We start from the raw sequence: 21776 nt of genomic DNA on the forward strand, positions 1-21776 counted from the left end.
ATTTAAAGGCCGGAACAGCGCCACTTTTTTTCACTAGCCAAAAATACTACTAACACAGTCCTCGTTAGTATAGTGGTCAGTATCTCCGCTTGTCACGCGGAAGACCAGGATTTGATTCCCTGACGGGGAGTTTTAGACCAGTTGCTGGTAAGACAACAGCCATTTAACACAGAGACTATACGTTTCGAGCATGTTCCTGCTGTCAGCTTCACGTTGACGATATGATCGCCTACCTCGGCATGCATGAAAGGTTGCACATCAGAATGGAAAATACTGGTTCTCTTCATCCAGTTTGCTGGGAACGCTAGTCAGAACACTTTGATTGTGTGGAGGAAAAGCTAACCCTGGGGCAGTTGTACTTCTTATCCAGTTTCTGACAGTTCCACAAAGTAGAGTTTTATTGTGTGGAGTAACCAGGAACAAAGAACACTGTTTCCGCCCAGTTTCGAACAGGGAACCTTTCGCATGTAAAGCAAACGTGATAACCACTACACTACGGAAACTGCTAAAAATTACTTTTACGCACCTGCCTAGGCTCAATGCACCATTCACCATTGACAGCAAACATTTCAGATGCCAGACAACATGATTTCCGAATGAATTCAGTCACAGCTGCTGTGTCATTGAGTGACAGTAAATGTCTACTACACTTAAAGCCTCCCCTGTATAGCTCTAGGAATTCCATTTAAAGGCCCGAACAGCGCCACTTTTTTTCACTAGCCAAAAATACTACTAACACAGTCCTCGCGCGACACCCGGGGATTCTTTAGCTAAAACTCCCTAAACCGTTTCCCATTCATTTTCAATGGTAGTCCTAAACCAGTACGAATGTAATATATCTTTGGCCATCAGCAGCACTGTGGTGCCATTTTGCGAGAGAAAGATGTTCTCCGGTGTTTGTCAGTCAGTCGGAGCCTGGAAAGAGCATCGACAGCCCGCATTTTGCGGATCTATTCGCTGGGTGGACACTACGTTGAACGGTAAGTCATTAAGATGAATAACAATGAATTAAAATGTCATGACAATTAGTCTGGGCTGTCTGACATTCACTTGAAAGCTTCAAAGATAAAGTTAGTTGTGTTTTTTTTGTGTTATATTGTGTCGAAGTCGGACTTCTGTATGAGTTTGTTACCTTACAACGTAACGTAATCTGGAGCCGTTAACGGTTCATACCGGTTAATTCATGTCCGACTTTGATGCGTTTTTGTGACCAAAAGTATCACAAGTTAACACGAACGTGCATTCAAATAAAATTAGTTAGCGTTTACTACGTATGTCAGTGAACATAGAGGCTGAGCAGCGGCCGGTTAAGGTTATGGTGAACGTAAGATATACTCTGTTACTTTACGGACACGTAACAAAAGAACAACAAGCTGTGACCGGACCCGGTGGTTCATTTGAATCACGTTAACGTTAAATAAACATGCACGTCTCCGTTGTATCACGTCACGTATCGTCATTAATGCATGTAGTTCATAGTTATGTACATTAACTGCTCTACGTGTGTTTGACAGCATTAGTTACTAACGTTAGTTACTTGGCAGATTAAGGATATCAGACAAAATATACTCAACTAATAAATGATGTGTTATTACAGATTAAACTACCAGCAGTATATAAAGTCATTAAAGTGATGAACACATGCTTTTTTGTACTTTTACTTAAGTCAGACTTTGAGTAAGTAAGATTTGAATGCAGGACTTTTACTTAAAGAGTATTTCCACCATGTGGTGGTATTTATACATATTTTTTTACTGAAGTACAAGATGTGTAGACTTTCTCCATCACTGTTAAAATAATGTTTATTACATTGTACAAGAAGTGCAAGAAGATATTAATTCATGACGTTCTAATTCTCGTCTGTTTGCATCTCAGTGATGGATGAAGATGAAGAGCTGGAGAGAGGGATGCTGAGTATCTCTCATTCCAAGCAACATGTTCAGAGCTGAGAGTAAACATTTGATGTCTTTCATTTCTACCACCTGAAGATTTAAAATCAGTTACAGTTCAGCCAGTTTGCTGAACGGTTAATCGTGTATTCTATTCAGTGTATATGATATGTTTTTTGTTTATGTTTACCAGCTGTTTCTGCATCATCAAACAGCCAGATAACAACAGGCTCCGGGAACAGAAAGAGGTTTTTCACCAAAAAGGTTCTGCCATCAACAGACAAGCATGGGACCATGACTTCTTATCCCACATGAAGCATGACTTGAACCGTTCTGTCTCATGTTTAGGTGTTCTGCTTGTTGTCCTCGTGACTATGAATTGATACCAGTCATGATGAGGGTACGTATCACTCTTTGTTTTCTTATATGGATAAAAAGAAACAATATGTATGTATGAAACTGCTGTGTTACTAACACCTGAATGCATGTCTTTGAAGTGTGCCATGTTGCTTCACCTGCCTAGGTTACATCACAATGACTGGCGACTGAATATTAACCCATTGAAAGACAAACACACGTGTATGAATGAAGTATATTCTTTATATATTAATGTGAGAAACAGTCTGTCATTGGATACGGCTGAGAAAGGTGACGTAACGATACTAACAGTTGTGTTTCTTTGTCAAAATATAAATGACTTACAAGGTGTTTTCCATTGTAGAACCATCTGCTACACTGGCTGCACCAACTCATCTGAAGGGTTCACAAGTAGATGGTAAATACATCCAACATTTAAACACATCTGTCATATTCACTGTGCTCATATCTGTTATAAACCATTGATTATGTTTTGTGATTGTTGATAAAATTAGCTTATATACAGCTTAATCAGCAATTAGCTTATATGCAGCTTTAAGTAGCAATTAGCTTATATACAGTTTAATTAATCACTAGTATATTTGTAGTTTTAATAACCATTACCTTATGAGGCTTTATTAACCACTCACGCATTACACACTTTATACACTAGGGCAAGGGAGAACCACGAGGAAGATTACTGAGTTAACTGCGTCACAAGGAACAGGACGCCATCTTTAGAGAAGATAAGGAAGGAACAATAGACAGAGAGATTCAGGGACAACGCCCTAAGTAGTATCCACTCTTGACAACTTGTTTCTCAAGGTCCTCTCTCATGCAACATCTCACACACACTGATAGAAGAAGACGCCTTCTGGGAGGGGCCAAGGTAAACGGACGTTTACGGCTTCCACCCAGGTGTCATAACGTACAAACGTGCCACGCCTGCATCTTTGATTTTGACAAATGGACATCAAGGGGAGGTACCCTATATTAAGCTTCACACTGCAGTGTTCAAGTGTGTCTCATGGTGAATCTCTGCGAAGTTCAACCATTAGCACCCAAGCATGTTTGATTGCTGGGCTGAATAACTCTGTTGATAAATAAATCTATTGCTTTGATATTACTATACGCCTCTTGAGAGCTTCTGTTTCATTCTTAAATCCGCTCTAAGTGTGAAAGACAGCTTTATTTTCACAACATGATCCTTCTCTCCTTACAGCCGCCGCTGTAACTGTAAGGAGACCAGTGCCTGTTCCTCAGGAGCTCACGTGTCTGCTGCCAGAAGGAGCGGGTCGTCCAGCAACAGAGGCGACTGTCACAGTCCCTGGTGTGTGTTATTTGACCTGTATTTGCATCTTAAAAATATACTATATGTAGTGTCCATCAAAACTGTTGTTAATTCTATACAGTTACTGCTGCACTGTATTCAGACAATAGGTAGGCAGCACTCCAGTGTCCAGCTTGCTGAGTTTCACAGACTACAGTGTAGCTGTCATGTTACAGCCTTGCTTCATCTTACTGTCAATAATAATGACAACATGTTTAATCTTCTCTATAGTGTCAGAGGCACCCCTGATTTCTGCTGAGACGTCTGCACAGCCCGCTCAACTGCCACCTGCACAGAGAGATCAAAGTTAGTATTAGAAGGTTTTTCATGTCAAAAGATTAAATCAAGACGCAACCAAAATCGTACTCATTTGCTCTGTTTATTCTTGTCTGACTAGGTGAGCCATCACCAAGGCCGTTAGCTGTCCCCACCCGTCCTCCTCCACAGCTCCCTGGTTACGACCATGAAGTCAGCCAGTGGACCTGTTCACAGCAGCAGAGGATCTGGATGAAGACAGAGCTGGAATCCACGGGTCTCTGGCCAGGCTCCTTTCCTGTGCGCAACCTCATGAAGATGGTGGCGTCTCCCTCCCCAGCCAGAATGAATCCACAGCATCTCTGATCTTCCTCCTCCAAAGTTCTTTCAGCTGGAACTGGATGCTACAAGGAAAAGGGTGGAGGACAGAGGACAGCAGAAGAGGAAGAGGACTGAATCCCAGCCCACAGGTCGCAAGTGTCGATTCTGTCAGATGAAGCAGGATCCAAACAGTCCTCACATTCACACGGGGTTCCCTGGACTAACACGGAAGTACATTTACTGCCCTGGTAAAGTCTTTTCCTTTTACAAAGACCAGGGCATGGAGAAGCAGATGACCTGCTTTGTATGAGACAGAAAAAAAGAGATGGGAGGTTGAAAAGGGAAAGTAAGAGAGTGTTTTGTCATTATTATATTTGTTTAACATATTTGTGTTGTGTATTTGTGACATTGCATTATTGGCTCTGTGTTCAATATTCACTGTCCCTGTTGTGTTTAATGAATATATTTCATTCACTAATGTTCACATGTCTCATTAATACGTGAATCATTATAGTCAACAGTAAAAACTACAATATAATAGGTTTATAGCCAAAAATAAGTCAAGTACTTGATAATCTATCTGCCACTACAATCTAGTGATAATCAGTAAAAGGTAAAGCTGGATAAACATTTCTTGATTTATGAATAGCTCTTTGTCATTGATGAGTGGCTTTGCCCCAGTGAGACTCGAATCTGCGTCCATGAGCTGAAACCAGCGATATGAAATGCTGCAATTTCATTGGCTGTCAGCGTATGCCAACTATACACGGCTTGCCTCGTTAGTATAGTGGTCAGTATCTCCGCTTGTCACGCGGAAGACCATGGGTCGATTCCCTGACAGGGAGTTTTAGACCAGTTGCTGGTAAGACAACAGCCATTTAACACAGAGACTATACGTTTCGAGCATGTTCCTGCTGTCAGCTTCACGTTGACGATATGATCGCCTACCTCGGCATGCATGAAAGGTTGCACATCAGAATGGAAAATACTGGTTATCTTCATCCAGTTTGCTGGGAATGCTAGTCAGAACACTTTGATTGTGTGGAGGAAAATCTCACGCTGGGGCAGTTGTACTTCTTATCCAGTTTCTGAGAGTTCCACAAAGTAGAGTTTTATTGTGTGGAGTAACCAGGAACAAAGAACACTGTTTCCGCCCAGTTTCGAACAAGGAACTTTTCGCATGTAAAGCAAACGTGATAACCACTACACTACGGAAACTGCTAAAAATGACTTTTACGCACCTGCCCAGGCTCAATGCACCATTCACCATTGACAGCAAACATTTCAGATGCCAGACAACATGATTTCCGAATGTATTCAGTCACAGCTGCTGTGTCATTGAGTGACAGTAAATGTCTACTACACTTAAAGCCTCCCCTGTATAGCTCTAGGAATTCCATTTAAAGGCCCGAACAGCGCCACTTTTTTCACTCGCCAAAAATACTACTAACACAGTCCTCGTTAGTATAGTGGTCAGTATCTCCGCTTACTTCAGTTAGATCCTGGGGTACTTCTGGCCCGATACGGGGCTACTTACTGACTCAGCTCTCTATTAAAAGATTGTCGAGCTGGTGTTCTTGCGAGGGAACTCGCCTGGCTCTTCTAACTGCCGTTACTCCCGACGTCTACCCTGCTTCCTCCGGTCTGAGTGCACTCGGTCGAGGGGCCACCCTGACCCCGGGCGCTCCTACCAGTCGCGTCGGTTATGGCAGCTTCCCTCTTCTGGATCCGTGCTCTTGGTAAATGCCAGGTTAGGTTTTAACGGCAAGGGAATTTGGGCTTTATGGCAAAATTTAACATGGGGCTTAGTGGGCCACCGGCACTTTGTCTGGACGCTGACAATGTGCCGGACGGACGGCCTACATCCCATTAAGCCCTTTGTGGCTGTTTTTAGGGACCTTAACTTGCAGCTATGAGGCCCAGATTATAGGTGTGTAATGGGGACGAGCCCCTCTTTGAAGCAGAAAAGGATATAAAACCCTACCCCTTTTTAAAGTATAAAAAGTTTGAGAAAAGACTGGTAAAATCTGGATTTTGACCACTTTTTAATGTTGATCAATTTTAAAACACTTGTCAATGGCCTTCTTTGATGAAATTCACATATGATGGACAATGCAGGACCCTCTTCAAGGTGCAATTGGATTCAAGTCGTTAGCATGCTGCTACCGGAAGTTAGCTTTCCCAAGGGTCTACAGATATCTCGCTTTAGATCGCTTTAGCATCACCTTATCACAGGCGACTGATTTATGCAAAAATCAGGCACTTCCAACCTTTCACTGCGATTTAATGGCCCGTTTCTCACTTGCCAAAACAGGCCGAAAGATGAGGTCATATGCCTCAATTTTGACCTTTGGGGCTGTTTTTGGGAACCTTAACTTGCAGCTACGACCTCTAGATTTGGATCATTTAACCTACACGACCCTCTCTTAAGTTACAAAAACAATGTATTCCTCTATCTTGCTTTAAAGTATTTTCAATGAATTAAAATACTCTTAATGATGTGTACATGTTGCTGTTTCTGTTGGGTGCAATAAAAACACTTGTAACTGGCTTATCATTACATAATTGACATATAATGGACACAAGAGGACGCTCTTCAAGGTTCAATTGGATTCAAGTCGTTACCATGCTGCTACCGGAAGTTAGCTTTCGCAAGGGTCTACAGATATCTCGCTTTAGATCCTGCATCACCTTATCACAGGCGACTGATTTATGCAAAAATCCGGCAGTTTCAACCTTTCACTACGATTTAATGGCCCGTTTCTCACTTGCCAAAACAGGCCGAAAGATGAGGTCATATGCCTCAATTTTGACCTTTGGGGCTGTGTTTGGGGACCTTATCTTGCAGCTACGACCGCTAAATTTGGGGGAATTCATATTCACAAGCCCATCTTTAAAGGGGAAAAGGAATCAAATCTCTACTTTGAATTAAAGTGTACATTTTGAGAGAAAAGACTGTTGAAGGCCATATCATCCTTATGACTCAGAAAGGGACATTTCACCTACATATGACTGGGGTCTCGTTTAGTCCAAACATCCCAACCCGATCGGCCCTTCTGTTCCCAGACCTCCCAAACAATATCTGGAGTAGGCTCTGGGCTAGGAGGTTGACACTTATGAGGGGGCATACCTGGGAACAGCCAAACAGGTGTGCAAAGTTTCAAGCAAATCGGATGACTTTAATTTTTGGGCAAATTCAATGACATTGCCTCACTTTGCCTGAGACACCAACATTTCACAATTTGAGGGGCTAGCCCCACCAAACTTGGTGTGTGTGTTCATATGAAGCCACAGACCCTGTGTACCAAATGTAGTGGCTGTAGCACATTCAGATCAAATTGCACAAGTGCATTTCATGTCACCCAACACCATACTGCCCGAATGGCAACTTTTGTCCCAGAAATATTGTTCCGGTACAATTTAACGCTGATCCAAGATATCTACGTTTGATTGTGAGATATTGAACGGTTGAAGAGATATGGCAGTTTAAAATGTCAATCCTGAAGTCCGCGGAGGTGGCCCTCGAATGTCCCTTTCGATCCGATTCGTCCCCCCAAATGGCCCAATTTGACTCATTTAAGCACATTTCTGTTATTATAACTTAAATCCTTTTAATTTAGGGTTAAGAAACCCACATTACTCGATCAAAGATCAAACTATTAAAGAAAATATCAAAGACAAATATCAAACAAGTTATTACAATAACTTTGTTCAAAGCTTAAAATCCTTTCAAGGGTGCGTTTGCACAATCATGAAGTATTTCATGTGTTGTAAAGCCACATTTAAAGTAGTCTTCAATGTACTCACAATACATTTACATGGCAAGTGTACAGTAACCAGCCAAAGAGCTGCTTCTGTGACTGTGTGTTTAAGTATCTCATCATTTTGACTTTCCATTTCATAATTTTGACTTTCAATCTCATAATTTCGACTTTCTATCTCAGCATTTCGACTATGGGGATATTTTTATTATCAAGTCTAACTTTAAAAAAAAATAAATTTGAATACAATTTTTTTTTTATTTACTTTTATTTTTTTTTGCTGGCGGATTGGCGGGCCACATAAAATGACGTGGTGGGCCAGGAGTTTGAGACCCCTGCTATACACACACCTACACACACACACACACACACCCCATTTCAAAATAAAAGCCCCAAAGAGTGAATTATAATTGAAATGCTTGTGATGAAGCCAGGCATTTAATAACCTCTGTTTATGTGTGTCAGACATTATGATTATGTCTCCTCTCCCCCACCCAGCACCACCCTTTCAAAATAAAAGCCCCATGGATTAACTGTATTTAAACAAGCTCAAAATTAGGCTTTTTTGTTAAAAAAATAAATGAATGCTCTTACTAATACTGCGACAACTACTGCTGCTGCTGCTAATATAGTATTACTACTACTGCTACTACTACTTCTACTATAACCTTTGCTGTTGCTGCTATTACTACCACTACTACTATTACTTATACGACAACTGCTACTACTACTTCTATTCATGCTACTAAAAGTAGTAATACTACTACAGCTATTAGTACGACTGCTACTAGTACTACTACTACTACTGCTCCATCTTCTACTGCCATTACTATTACTACTACTACTACTACTGTGATATTGAATACTATGACCAATACTACAGCTATTACTATGACTACTGATACTATGTCTTCTACTACTTCTAATTACTAATACTTCCACTACTAATAATACTTCTCCTACAACTACAACTTCTACTACTACTACAAATATCACTACTACTAGTACACGGGGCGACCGTGGCTCACTGGGTTAAGAGGGTCGTCTGGGAACCGGAAGGTCAACGGTTCGATCCCCGACTGGGACGTGTCACGTGTCGACGTGTACCTGAGCAATACACTGAACCCCCGGCTCCCCGGGCGCTGATCAATGGCAGCCCACTGCTCCCTATATACAGGGATGGGTCAAATGCAGAGATACATTTCGTGTATGTGTAAAAATATATATGACAATAAAAATGGTTTCTTCTTCTTATTCTAATGCTACTAATACTTCTACGAATAATACTTCTACTACAACTTATACTACTACAAATATCACCACTGATGAATTTTTTTAAGCCACAGAAACTGTTCAAACATCAAAATGTTCAGCTCTTTCAGGAGAGGTGTGATATGACTTTTCAAATTTATAACCTTTAAACTTTTTGAATTATTAAGCTTTTAGCAGCTTTTTTTTTAATGGGATGTCTATGGAGAAGATTTTCAAATCCTCTTAAACTTCTTCAACTTTCAAATCCTTCAACTTCCTCATACTTTCAGCTAAAGACACCATTTCAACTTTCAAATGTTGAGAAAACCCTGAACTATTTTTCAGCCCTTTTCTGACTTCATAATGGGTGTGTATTGGGCAGCTTAGAGTGCGTGATGTCACCGCTAGAGTGAAGAGCAGCTTGAGATTCTTGTGAAAAAAACATTTGTGTTTTGCCACTGTGTACACAATTTTAGTCTTCGGGATCTTTAGAGGTCTAAATACTAATACTTATACTACAACTATGACTTCTACTACTACTATTACAAATATCACTACTGCTACTACTACTTATTCTAATGCTACTAATACTTCTACGACTAATAATACTTCTACTTCAACTACAACTTCTACTGCTATTACTACAAATATCACCACTTCTGAAATTTGTTTAAGCTACAGAAATTGTTCAAATATCAAAATGTTCAGCTCTTTCAGGAGAGGGGTGCTTTGACTTTTCATTTTGTAATCTTTAAACTTTTTGAATTAATCTTTTTGCAATTTTCTTTTGAATGGGATCTCTATCGAAAAAAATCTTCAAATCCTGTTATACTTCTTCACCTTTCAAAGCCTTCTTCTTCCTCATACTTTCAGCTACAGACACCATAGTTAGACATTTCAACTAGAAGGTTTTTCAGCAGTGCAGTTTAAATGCTTTCGGGCTTCAACATTTTTCAGACAGATAGTCTCCCATTTCTTAATTTTCAGCAATTTTTTGTATATATATTGTACATATATATGTTACAAATAAGGTGTATATATATATATATATATATACATATATATATATACACACATATATATATATACACATATATATATATATATATATATATATATATATATATATATATATATATATATATATATACACACACACAACTTCACGTTAATTTATTTTGTTGTTCAGCAGAAGGTTAATTTCCCTCAGAGGCCGGTCTGGCCGGCAGACCTCGGAGCACTGACACACAGATCCAGCTGGCCCTGAGGGTCTGCGTCCTGGAGGACTCTCGGACCGTCGTGCTCTCGAACACCGGTTTGTTTTATAAGCCAGCAGAGCGTCTTATTTTTACAGCCGTGGTGATAAAAGTTTAAAAAATATCTTTTCATATCTTCTTCAGTTTTTAAGAAGTCCCGGTTCAGGAGGTGAGGTGTCCTGTGTTAAACGGATTACATACCGCCGCTCTGCCCTCTTTGGTGGTTACGGACTACACACCGCCGCTCTGCCCTCCTTTGTGTTAAACGGACACGCCGTCAAGCTGCCAGCCCTCCGGTGTCGAGCCACGGGACTCACACCGTCGATCTGCCTACTCTCTGGTGTCGGACCACGGGCGCCACACCTTCCTGTCCTCTTTATTCAGGCTAAATAAAACCTGTTTATATCAACTCCTGTCTCCTGTGGTCTTGCGTTTAGGTCCTACCTGTGAACTCCTGTGACACATGACATCTGGAAATTACTGAATATGACTGAAAATGATTGCAAACTGCTTTATTATGATGTATTGAACACTCTTGGTGATAAAGAAAGTGAATATATAGTATATGTTACATAGTATATAAAATTAGAATAGAGCAGTGCAAAATCTGGTTCCAAAAATCAGAATTTTGTTTGAAATTCTGTACTCAGACCTCATTTTATGCTGGCCTGCTAAGTAAAATTAGCTTGGAATACAAACCTGTTATTCTATGACTGGAGTGATTTTAGGGTTCATTAGGCATTATTTCAACAAACAAAAAAAGGTCAATGCAGGTGCTTTTTTTCAGGCGCACATGAAACTTTTTCAGTTTGAGCTGTGCCATAAGTGTATCAGTTATGAACCAGTAACATACACAATTACATGATGAACACATCTCACAAGTGTTACCTGTATTCTGGAATCAAAATTATTAAAATAGACCTTTTAGTTAGAGCTGGGGACTCTGAGTATGGGAATGCAATTTTCGAGCAGAGGCCTAAAAATAGGGCTAGAGCTATAAAGGTTTTCTAGGAACCTTTGATTTTTGTTAATTACCTTGCACCACCTTCACCTAGCCTGCCCTAGTGACTCCTCATGACATTACAGTAGACAGACGGATAGAAAGAGGGATGAAAGAAAGTATGGTTGCACTCTCCGAAAACTGGTTTCAGCTCTCCCATTTAGTTTACTCTTGTTCAGTATTCAGTTCAGTTCAGGGAAGAAGCAAAGTTAGTAATGTGTGTTGAAGGTATCGTGTCAGACAAAGAGTCAGTCAGACAGACGGCGTCAGAAAAAAAAGTCAGAGTGAGACAGAAAGTCGGTAAGACTCATAGACAGACAGCGTCAGAGAGACAGTCACACAGAAAGTCAGTCAGACAGTAAGTCATTAAGACAGACAGAAAGTCAGACAAACAGAGTCAGAGAGAGACGGTGTGACAAGGACCCTCTCCATTGCAGGCATTTGTGGACTGTTCGAGACAATAAGAGACTCACACAGAGTTGAATGTTTATTGTATGATTTCTGATGTGGTCTCAGGAGTAATTATTGAAGGTCGGGCCTGTAGACACAAACATATTAGTAGTTTAGTTATCTTTAACTAAAATGATTGGATTTATATTAATAGTGCTGTCAAATAGCCTGCATGTTCAAAGCACTTACCTCTGCTGTGTCTCCTCTCCAGGGTCTTCGTCCTAAAAGAGTCCACAGGGTACAAGAGCACCATTTCATAGTTCCGGGAAGGTACCATGTGGTAATTACTAGAGGGGTGGTAGGAAAATTGAATTCTCTATTCGGGCCGGATATGATCTCTATGGTGATGTCTTACCACCATAGAGATCATATAGATAATTGACCTTAGAATGTTAGGCATCTATTTTAATGTATTTGTTGTAGATTAGGGGATTGTGTTGTAGAGTAAGGAGCAGAGTCACCTATTTTACAGTGATGTGGAGGTCCTCGTTAGTGGCAGGCTATATAAGGCTGCCATAATAATTACATCTAGTGCTGTCACGTACTCTCTGTGTCCGTCCTCCTGCTTCCGAAGTCCGGCGCTGCGTGCCAGCCTAACGGACGGACAGAAAATCACACAGAAAGTCAGACAGAGATGGACAGAATGTCAGAGAGAATGTTGGACAGAAAGTCAGACAGAAAGTCAGAGAGACAGACAGAAAAATCACAGAAACAGACAGTTACGTTCCCCTTTTTGGCATCTAAGGGATGCGGGGAGTAACGGTTCCCGGGGAAAGAGAGACTGAGCAATGATGACTGTTTAACAAAAGAGTATTTATTGTGAAAAGGCCAGCTGCCTGTACGGCAGCAGAAAAAAACTATTTTCTGATAGAAAGAAAGCGACACTATACATACAACAGCCCACACGACTGGAACAAAGGTGCCAATGGTCCACAGCAACACACACGCAGCTCCACCACTACGCATTGCTCAAGGGTTGTCAGCTCCACACCGACTCACATACACAGCCCCACTACTGTGGTCTGCCCAGGAGAGGTTGTCCTTCAGGAGCTCCTCTCCCCTTATCCACCGCTGACCGCCATTGTCCGCAGCCGCGTCCAATCAGCCGCTGCAGCTTGCATCCGGGACAGAGGGTTGCACTCGAGAAGACAGAGGGAGAGCACAAACATGGCACGTAACGCAGACAGAAAAATCACACAGAGACACAGACAGAAAGTCAGGCAGGAAGTCAGAGAGACAGACAGAAAGTCAGACAGACAGAGTCAAGCAGAAAGTCAAAGAGAGATTGTAATCATTGGGCCGTTTATCGAACAGTTACAAAAGTCCTTTTTATCCGATCCTACCACCACCAGAGGATCATAGAGGATTATTCTGGGACTTAATATAGAGTCATATACAACCCTTTATCAACTATCAATCTCTCCTTTACGGTATGAATAAAGAGTCAGGCAGAAAGTCAAAGAGACAGATAGAGTCAGGCAAAAAGTCGGAGAGACAGACGGACAGAAAGTCAGACAAAACATCAGCGGGACAGACAGTCAGAGAGACAGACAGATTCAGACAGAAAGTCAGAGAGACAGAGTCAGAGAGTCAGACAGACAGACAGACAGACAGACAGAAAGACAGAGTCAACTAGAGTCAAGCAGAAAGTCAAAGAGAGATTGTAATGATTGGACCGTTCATCAAACAGTTACAAAAGTCCTCTTTATCAGATCCTACCACCACCAGAGGCTCATAGAGGTTTATCCCGGGACTTGTACAACCGTTACAAAAGTCCTCTTAATCCGATCCACCACCAGAGGCTCATAGAAGGTTATCCAGGGACTTAATATCGAGTCATATACAACCCTTTATCAACTATCAATCTCTCCCTTATGGTATGAATAAAGAGTCAGGCAGAAAGTCAAAGAGACAGACAGAGTCAGGCAGAAAGTCAGAGAGACAGACGGACAGAAAGTCAGACAAAACATCAGAGGGACAGACAGAGTCAGAGAGACAGACAGAGTCAGACAGAAAGTCAGAGAGATAGAGTCAACCAGAGTCAGGCAGAAAGTCAAAGAGACAGAGTCAGGCAGAAAGTCAGAGAGACAGACAGAAAAATCACACAGACAGAAAGTCAGGCATAAAGTCAGAGAGACAGACGGACGGACAGAAAGTCAGACAGACAGTCAGAGAGACAGACAGACAGACGGACAGAAAGTCAGACAGACAGTCAGAGAGACAGACAGACAGACAGACAGAAAGACAGAGTCAACCAGAGTCAAGCAGAGAGTCAAAGAGACAGACAGAAAGTCAGTCAAAAAATGAGAGAGACAGACAGAGTCAGAAAGTCAGACAGACAGTCAGAGAGACAGACAGACAGACAGACAGAAAGACAGAGTCAACCAGAGTCAAGCAGAGAGTCAAAGAGACAGACAGAAAGTCAGTCAAAAAATGAGAGAGACAGACAGAGTCAGAAAGACAGACAGACAGACAGACAGAAAGACAGAGTCAACCAGAGTCAAGCAGAGAGTCAAAGAGACAGACAGAAAGTCAGACAGACAGAGTCAGAGAGACAGACAGACAGACAGAAAGACAGAGTCAACCAGAGTCAAGCAGAAAGTCAAAGAGACAGATAGTCAAGCAGAAAGTCAAAGAGAGATTGTAATCATTGGGCCGTTTATCAAACAGTTACAAAAGTCCTCTTAATCCGATCCACCACCAGAGGTTCATAGAAGGTTATCCAGGGACTTAATATCGAGTCATATACAACCCTTTATCAACTATCAATCTCTCCCTTATGGTATGAATAAAGAGTCAGGCAGAAAGTCAAAGAGACAGACAGAGTCAGGCAGAAAGTCAGAGAGACAGACGGACAGAAAGTCAGACACAACATCAGAGGGACAGACAGAGTCAGAGAGACAGGCAGAGTCAGACAGAAAGTCAGAGAGACAGAGTCAACCAGAGTCAGGCAGAAAGTCAAAGAGACAGAGTCAGGCAGAAATTCAGAGAGACAGACAGAAAAATCACACAGACAGAAAGTCAGGCATAAAGTCAGAGAGACAGATGGACGGACAGAAAGTCAGAGAGACAGAGTCAGAGAGTCAGACAGACAGACAGACAGAAAGACAGAGTCAAGCAGAGAGTCAAAGAGACAGATAGTCAAGCAGAAAGTCAAAGAGAGATTGTAATTATTGGGCCGTTTATCAAACAGTTACAAAAGTCCTCTTTATCCGATCCTACCACCACCAGAGGCTCATAGAGGTTTATCCCGGGACTTGTAAAACCGTTACAAAAGTCCTCTTAATCCGATCCACCACCAGAGGTTCATAGAAGGTTATCCAGGGACTTAATATCGAGTCATATACAACCCTTTATCAACTATCAATCTCTCCCTTATGGTATGAATAAAGAGTCAGGCAGAAAGTCAAAGAGACAGACAGAGTCAGGCAGAAAGTCAGAGAGACAGACGGACAGAAAGTCAGACAAAACATCAGAGGGACAGACAGAGTCAGAGAGACAGACAGAGACAGACAGAAAGTCAGTCAAAAAATGAGAGGGACAGACAGAAAGTCAGACAGACAGAGTCAGAGAGACAGACAGACAGACAGAAAGACAGAGTCAACCAGTGTCAAGCAGAAAGTCAAAGAGACAGATAGTCAAGCAGAAAGTCAAAGAGAGATTGTAATTATTGGGCCGTTTATCAAACAGTTACAAAAGTCCTCTTTATCCGATCCTACCACCACCAGAGGCTCATAGAGGTTTATCCCGGGACTTGTAAAACCGTTACAAAAGTCCTCTTAATCCGATCCACCACCAGAGGTTCATAGAAGGTTATCCAGGGACTTAATATCGAGTCATATACAACCCTTTATCAACTATCGATCTCTCCCTAATGGTATGAATAAAGAGTCAGGCAGAAAGTCAAAGAGACAGACAGAGTCAGGCAGAAAGTCAGAGAGACAGACGGACAGAAAGTCAGACAAAACATCAGAGGGACAGACAGAGTCAGAGAGACAGACAGAGACAGACAGAAAGTCAGTCAAAAAATGAGAGGTTACAAAAAAATCTGAACAGGTTCCTTCCAAGATCACAAATGTCTTGTCATGCAAGATGCTATGCTACACTCTTGACATTTTAGCTTGCAGACCACAGAAGCTACTATATCTGAAATATGTCCTAAATATAGTGTACATTCGCATATTCATTTTATTTTAGGTGTCTAAAATTATAATACATTTTGATTTCCCCCGTCTGCAGCAGTACATGACTTTTCTTACCTGTCGGTACTCCTGTCTGCTTCTCCAAACTGGAGGCGTGAAGATCTGGATCATCTGGATCTCCTCCATGTGTTGAAGATGAGCAGCTGTGTCTCTATCCCTTTGTCTCAGTGGAAAGAAGTTGTTCTCTCCCATAATGGTGCATCTCTATCCAAAGGTTGTTTGGGTATGGCTAAAAACAGAGATTGTGATGCATGCTGATGTCACAGCACCAGAACACGGAACATTCAACATGGAACATTCTAAATCTAATCTCTGTGGTGTCACCTCATGGAATCTCCTCAATCACTGACTTCACTGATCCTCCTGTCAATGTACACAACAACAATACAGGCTTATTAAATCATCAACATGAATGACAGTACTCTTTGAAACATTAATAACCAGAGTGCAGAACAACAACAGCAGTGTTCTGCAGAATACAAGGCTGATGCTTTACTCAACTCAAGAAATATATTTGTCAATATAGTAATTCATTTCTGATTTGAGGAATTATTAATGATATGCTCATTGATATTGATTAAAAAAGTATAAGCACCTTTCATTGATGTCCATCCAAGAGCAGTGCTCGACTACCAAATGGCCACACAGCGCAGACTTAGTCGGCCCTGTTGTTGCCTTTTAAAATAGGTTCATCCAAAATGTTTATGTTTGTAAAACACACTAGAATCAACCAGAAGAGACTAATGCAGCCTGCAATCAATATAGTTTTCATTAGCCAAAATATAAATATATATAAAGTAAATATATAAAGTTCAATTTCAAAGAAAAAGGCTCAATAATTACTTGTAGTTGTATCAAACAAACTGGAGAAAGGGGGTTTGTTCAGTGGAAAACAGGCTGAAGAGACGACACAAAATATCGCCCTTAAAATCTGAAAGTAGAAAGGTGCAGTCAGCTGAGAGCAGCTCTTCTCCAGGTGTGTCTGCAACAACCGCTGCTGGGTTGTGTGATTGAATGAACACAACCAGCTTAATTTAAAGCCTTTATTTACGCTTTAACTTAGCTTAGTTCGCTGTTTATTACAGTTTAACTTAGCTTAGTTAGCTGTTAATTATAGTTTAACTTAGCTTAGTTAGCTCAGAACTAAGCTAACTTAGCTTAGTCAGCTGTTAACTTTAGCTTAACAAACTATAAACTATACTTGAAAACAAATCGAGAAGCAGAAATAACATTCAACAAGTTCTGAATAAAGTGAATGAACCGAAGCTGAAATGTCTTTAGTTTAATAAACACTAGTCAACAACAAGCTAATGTTAGATGTTGTTAGCTGTTAGCTGTTGTTAGCTGTTAGCTGTTGTTAGCTGTTAGCTAAAGTTAGCTGTTAGCTAACGTTACATATGAACCAGGATGTATAAAGCTAACCTCTACTTACACTGTGTGAGTTGAATGTTTCATATGAGCATGAAATAGATTAACTGTTAACTGTTATTTCATAACTAAATATTTTCACTCATCAGGTGATTATCGATTTTTTTTTACTTTAGGTCAAAATAACTGCAAATGCTGCATTCAAGGGTCCTCGTAAATTCTGGTTGCGTAGTTCTGCATGTTAAAGGGGGAAAATATATTTCTATAAATATATTTCTAAAGTATTGAAGAACAAGTATATTTCTCTGTAGGATAAGACATTCATTCAGCTTTTATTTTTAAAACAAATATTCATCATAACACACCTTATTTGTAACATATATATATATTTATATATATATATATATATATATATATATATATATATACACACAACAAGTTCACGTTCATTGTTAGAAAGCTGTTAAGCATTCCAACTATTGTTCTTCGAATCTTTATTGTTGGAATGCTGTTAAGCATTCCAACAATCTTTATTCAACTTCTTCTATTTCTTCCGTCCCACCTCTTCTTCTCCTTAATTTTTTAAGCTACAGAAACCGTTCAACTATCAAAATGTTCAGCTCTTTCACCAGAGGGGTGCTATGACTTTTCATATTTCTAACCTTTAAACTTTTTGAATTATTAAGCTTTTTATTTTCAATGGGATCTCTCTCTCTCTCATTCAGGTCTTGGAGACTTTTAGAGGACCCCCCCCCCACACACACACACCCCACTTTAAAATAAAAGCCGCACCCACATGATTTGTTGCAGCTGTTACGTGTTGCTAATTAGTGATGTTGGTAAACATCCAGTCTCACAGACACACATGCACTCCTCTCTCTCTCTCTCTCTCTCTCTCTCTGTGTCTGTGTTCTTCTCTCTCTCTCATACAGTCATTCAGGTCTTAGAGACTTTTAGAGGACCCCCCCCCCCCCCCCACACACACACACACACACACACACACCCCATTATAAAAATAAAAGCCCCAGAGAGTGAATTCTAATGCTGCGTTCACACCGGTCGCGTTGATTTTTTGACGCACTGCAAAAAAGCGTCCAACGCACTGCACAATCGCGTCTAAAGCGCCGCCGGTCGTGTTCACACCAAACGCCGCAAAATATCGTAGCGCCGGAGAGGGGGCGTGGTTTATCGTCCTGGAAGCCGTTCACCTGGCCGCCATTTCTTTCCGCTGTCAACCGTGAAAGGAATAAGGACAATTGCTGCTTTGTACGTGTTGTGGAAGTCCCTCAAACATCGGAATGCCAAACGCCGTCATGTCTGGTTCATAATATTGTTCAGAGGAGCTCCGTGGATTGTATCGAGCTGTATTCACTGTCTAGCAAGCCACCGGTCGCTGTTTACTACAGCTGTAGGAACACAAAATAAACTGATTTGGCTGTGATTCAACGGCAATAAACCGACAAAAAGGGACTCCGAAATGACTACATAATGATGCCGATTTGTACTTGTCTTCTCCGACAAAAAGGGACTCCGAAATAACTACGTAATGATACAGATTTGTAGGTTACTGGTCTTCTCAATGGAGCTCTGATGGATCAGTGCTAGGCTATGCTAACATCGTAGCAGCTCCACCAGCACTCAATAACGTCACGTAAACGTAAATACGGCAGTATCTATTCATTGTTTGTACCGTATGGTTTACACACACACATGCATACACATAGTTTGGTCCGGTCTCTGTTGATATGAGGTATCGTAGGGCTCTGGGTGAACACAGACGGCTACAGGATTTATTTCCTGATTCAACAACGGCAGGAAGCCAGTGATGACAGGGGGAGCAACTCAACGCTGATAGGCTATCGCGCCACAGCGTCACGCGATTATGTCGCTGAAGTTGAAAAATGTCAACTCGCGCGTTGGCGATTTTGCGGCGTCCAACGCGTCCACCGCGTCCACCACACTGCAATAACACGTCCAACGCGCCGCGCCATCGCAAAATAGCGGCGCGCCAGTCTCATCGCGTCTGTGCATAGACTTTGTATGTAATCTCGACGCGCGTCAAAAAATCAACGCGACCGGTGTGAACGCAGCATAACTGAACTGCTTGTGATGAAGCCTGCCATTTAATAACCTCTGTTTATGTGTCAAACATGATGATTATGTCTCCTCTCCCCACCCAGTCCCACCCTTTCAAAATAAAAGCCTCATGGATTAACTGTATTTAAACGTTTCGCTCAAAATTAGGCTTTTTTGTTGAAATAATGAATGCTCTTACTAATACTGCGACAACTACTACTACTGCTAATATTTCTAGTATTACCACTACTACTACAACCTTTGCTGTTGCTACTATTACTACTACTGCTACTGCTATTACTGCTACCATAAATATTATTACTACCACTACTGCTATTACTACCACTACCACTACTATTATTACTGATACCACAACTGCTAATACTGCTATTCCTGCTACTACCAGTACTAATAACCAGTACTAATACTACTCCAGCTATTAGTACGACTGCTGATACTACTACTTCTACTACTTCTTCTAATTACAAATACTTCGACGACAACTTCTACTACTACTGCTACTACAAATATCACTACTGCTACAACTAGTACTTATTCAAATGCTACTCATACTTATACTGCGAATAATACTTCTACTACTACTACAACAAATATCACTACTGCTGGAATTCTTTTAAGCTACAGAAACCGTTCGAATATCAAAATGTTCAGCTCTTTCAGGAGAGGGGTGACATAACTTCATATTTGTAATCTTTCAACTTTTTGAATTATTCAGCTTTTTGCAATTTTTTTTAAATTGGATATCTATTTTCAGCAATGTTTTTGAGATTCATTTCAGCATTCCAATGCATTTTCTAGTTAGTTACTATTATTAAGTCCAGTGATGATAACTGTGTCTTCTTTATTAGTTATTAGTATTATTAGTTACTATTATTAAGTACAGTGATGATAACTGTGTCTTTATTAGTTATTAGTTCACGTGACGCAACTGAGGAAGGGATGTCTCATATCTCTTCAAAAATATCTCCTTGTTTCCTCTCTCCTCGCAAGGTTTCCTTGCGTCTCTCCATGCATCCCTGGTGGGAGGGACTAAGAAGCAAGGAAAGGACGCAAGTGAGGGAAACGGGGATGCAATTCAGAGACTTGGGACATAAAAAGTGTTTTGTCTCTCCAGCTCTCTGACTTTAATTGTATTCATAATAAAAGTTATTGAGGGAAATATCAGATCATGAAAACACAAATCTTTCTAACAAATGAAGAAAGTTGTGTGTGGTCCTTTTGTTGTTCAGTCTACAATGAACATTTATTTAAACCAGACGGTGAATCAGAAAACTAATCAAATATAAACTCGAGTTTAATCTCTGATCTGTCTTCACTCTGGAATGCAACTCCAGTCAGTCAGTCCCATCGGCTGCAGCGTTCAATCACATAACTGATGAACGACGAGGGGGCGTGTCAGCCGTTAAAACAATTCCCGGAAGGCTGTTCTCGTACGTCCTCGCTCATGGCTCCTTGGAGATCCCTCCTCACTCCTCGCTCCTCGACGGCCGTCAATATGGCGTAGCAGAACTTCCGGTTCAATCGAGGAGCGAGGAAATGACAAATAAGAGACTTGGGATGTACCCCCTGTGTCAAATTACAAATCAGCCAGGGTTTCCCACCAGGCCCTGGGGTCATGCAGTCGGTGGAGAGAAACTGCGGCGCTTGGCTCTAAAATCTGCGGCCGCCTCGCTCTCGTGAGGTTATCGTTGCCCGCGTGTTCATGACGTCAGAGCAAGTTAGAATCAAGTCGGACACAAATCTAACCGGCATGCATTGTGCGCCGATCGCCCGGTGATCGATTCTGCGCAGGCCTGGCTCATCTAAAACGAGCCTATTCTCAACTTGTGTGTCAACTTTGAGGAGCCAATCAGACTCTCCAAGTTGTCATCATCCAATCAGATGGCTTAGTTTGTCTCAATTCTGAAATCGAGCCGCCATGTTGGATTCTCTCTACCGAGCGCTCAGTTCAAACTGTGACTCGAAAGCTACGGGATCGTAAGTAAATTACTTATTAAATAGTATTAAATATGAATGTAAAACACTGTAGACACGCTTTAGTGTTTAGTGTGAAACTATCAGTTTAAAATAGTCCGTTGAAGAAGACTAACACTGAGAGAGAAACTGTTCTTCGGGTGACTTTGTGTTCACCGAATTCAAGAGCGGCTCCATCTGGTCCTCTCAGTTGATATTAATGATGACGTTTAGTTCAGTTCAGCAGCAGTATTTGTATAATTCAACAGTTTCTGAATGGAGTTCT

This window comes from Melanostigma gelatinosum, assembly GCF_949748355.1.
Source record: "Melanostigma gelatinosum genome assembly, chromosome: 17".
NCBI classification, from domain to species: Eukaryota; Metazoa; Chordata; class Actinopteri; order Perciformes; family Zoarcidae; genus Melanostigma; species Melanostigma gelatinosum.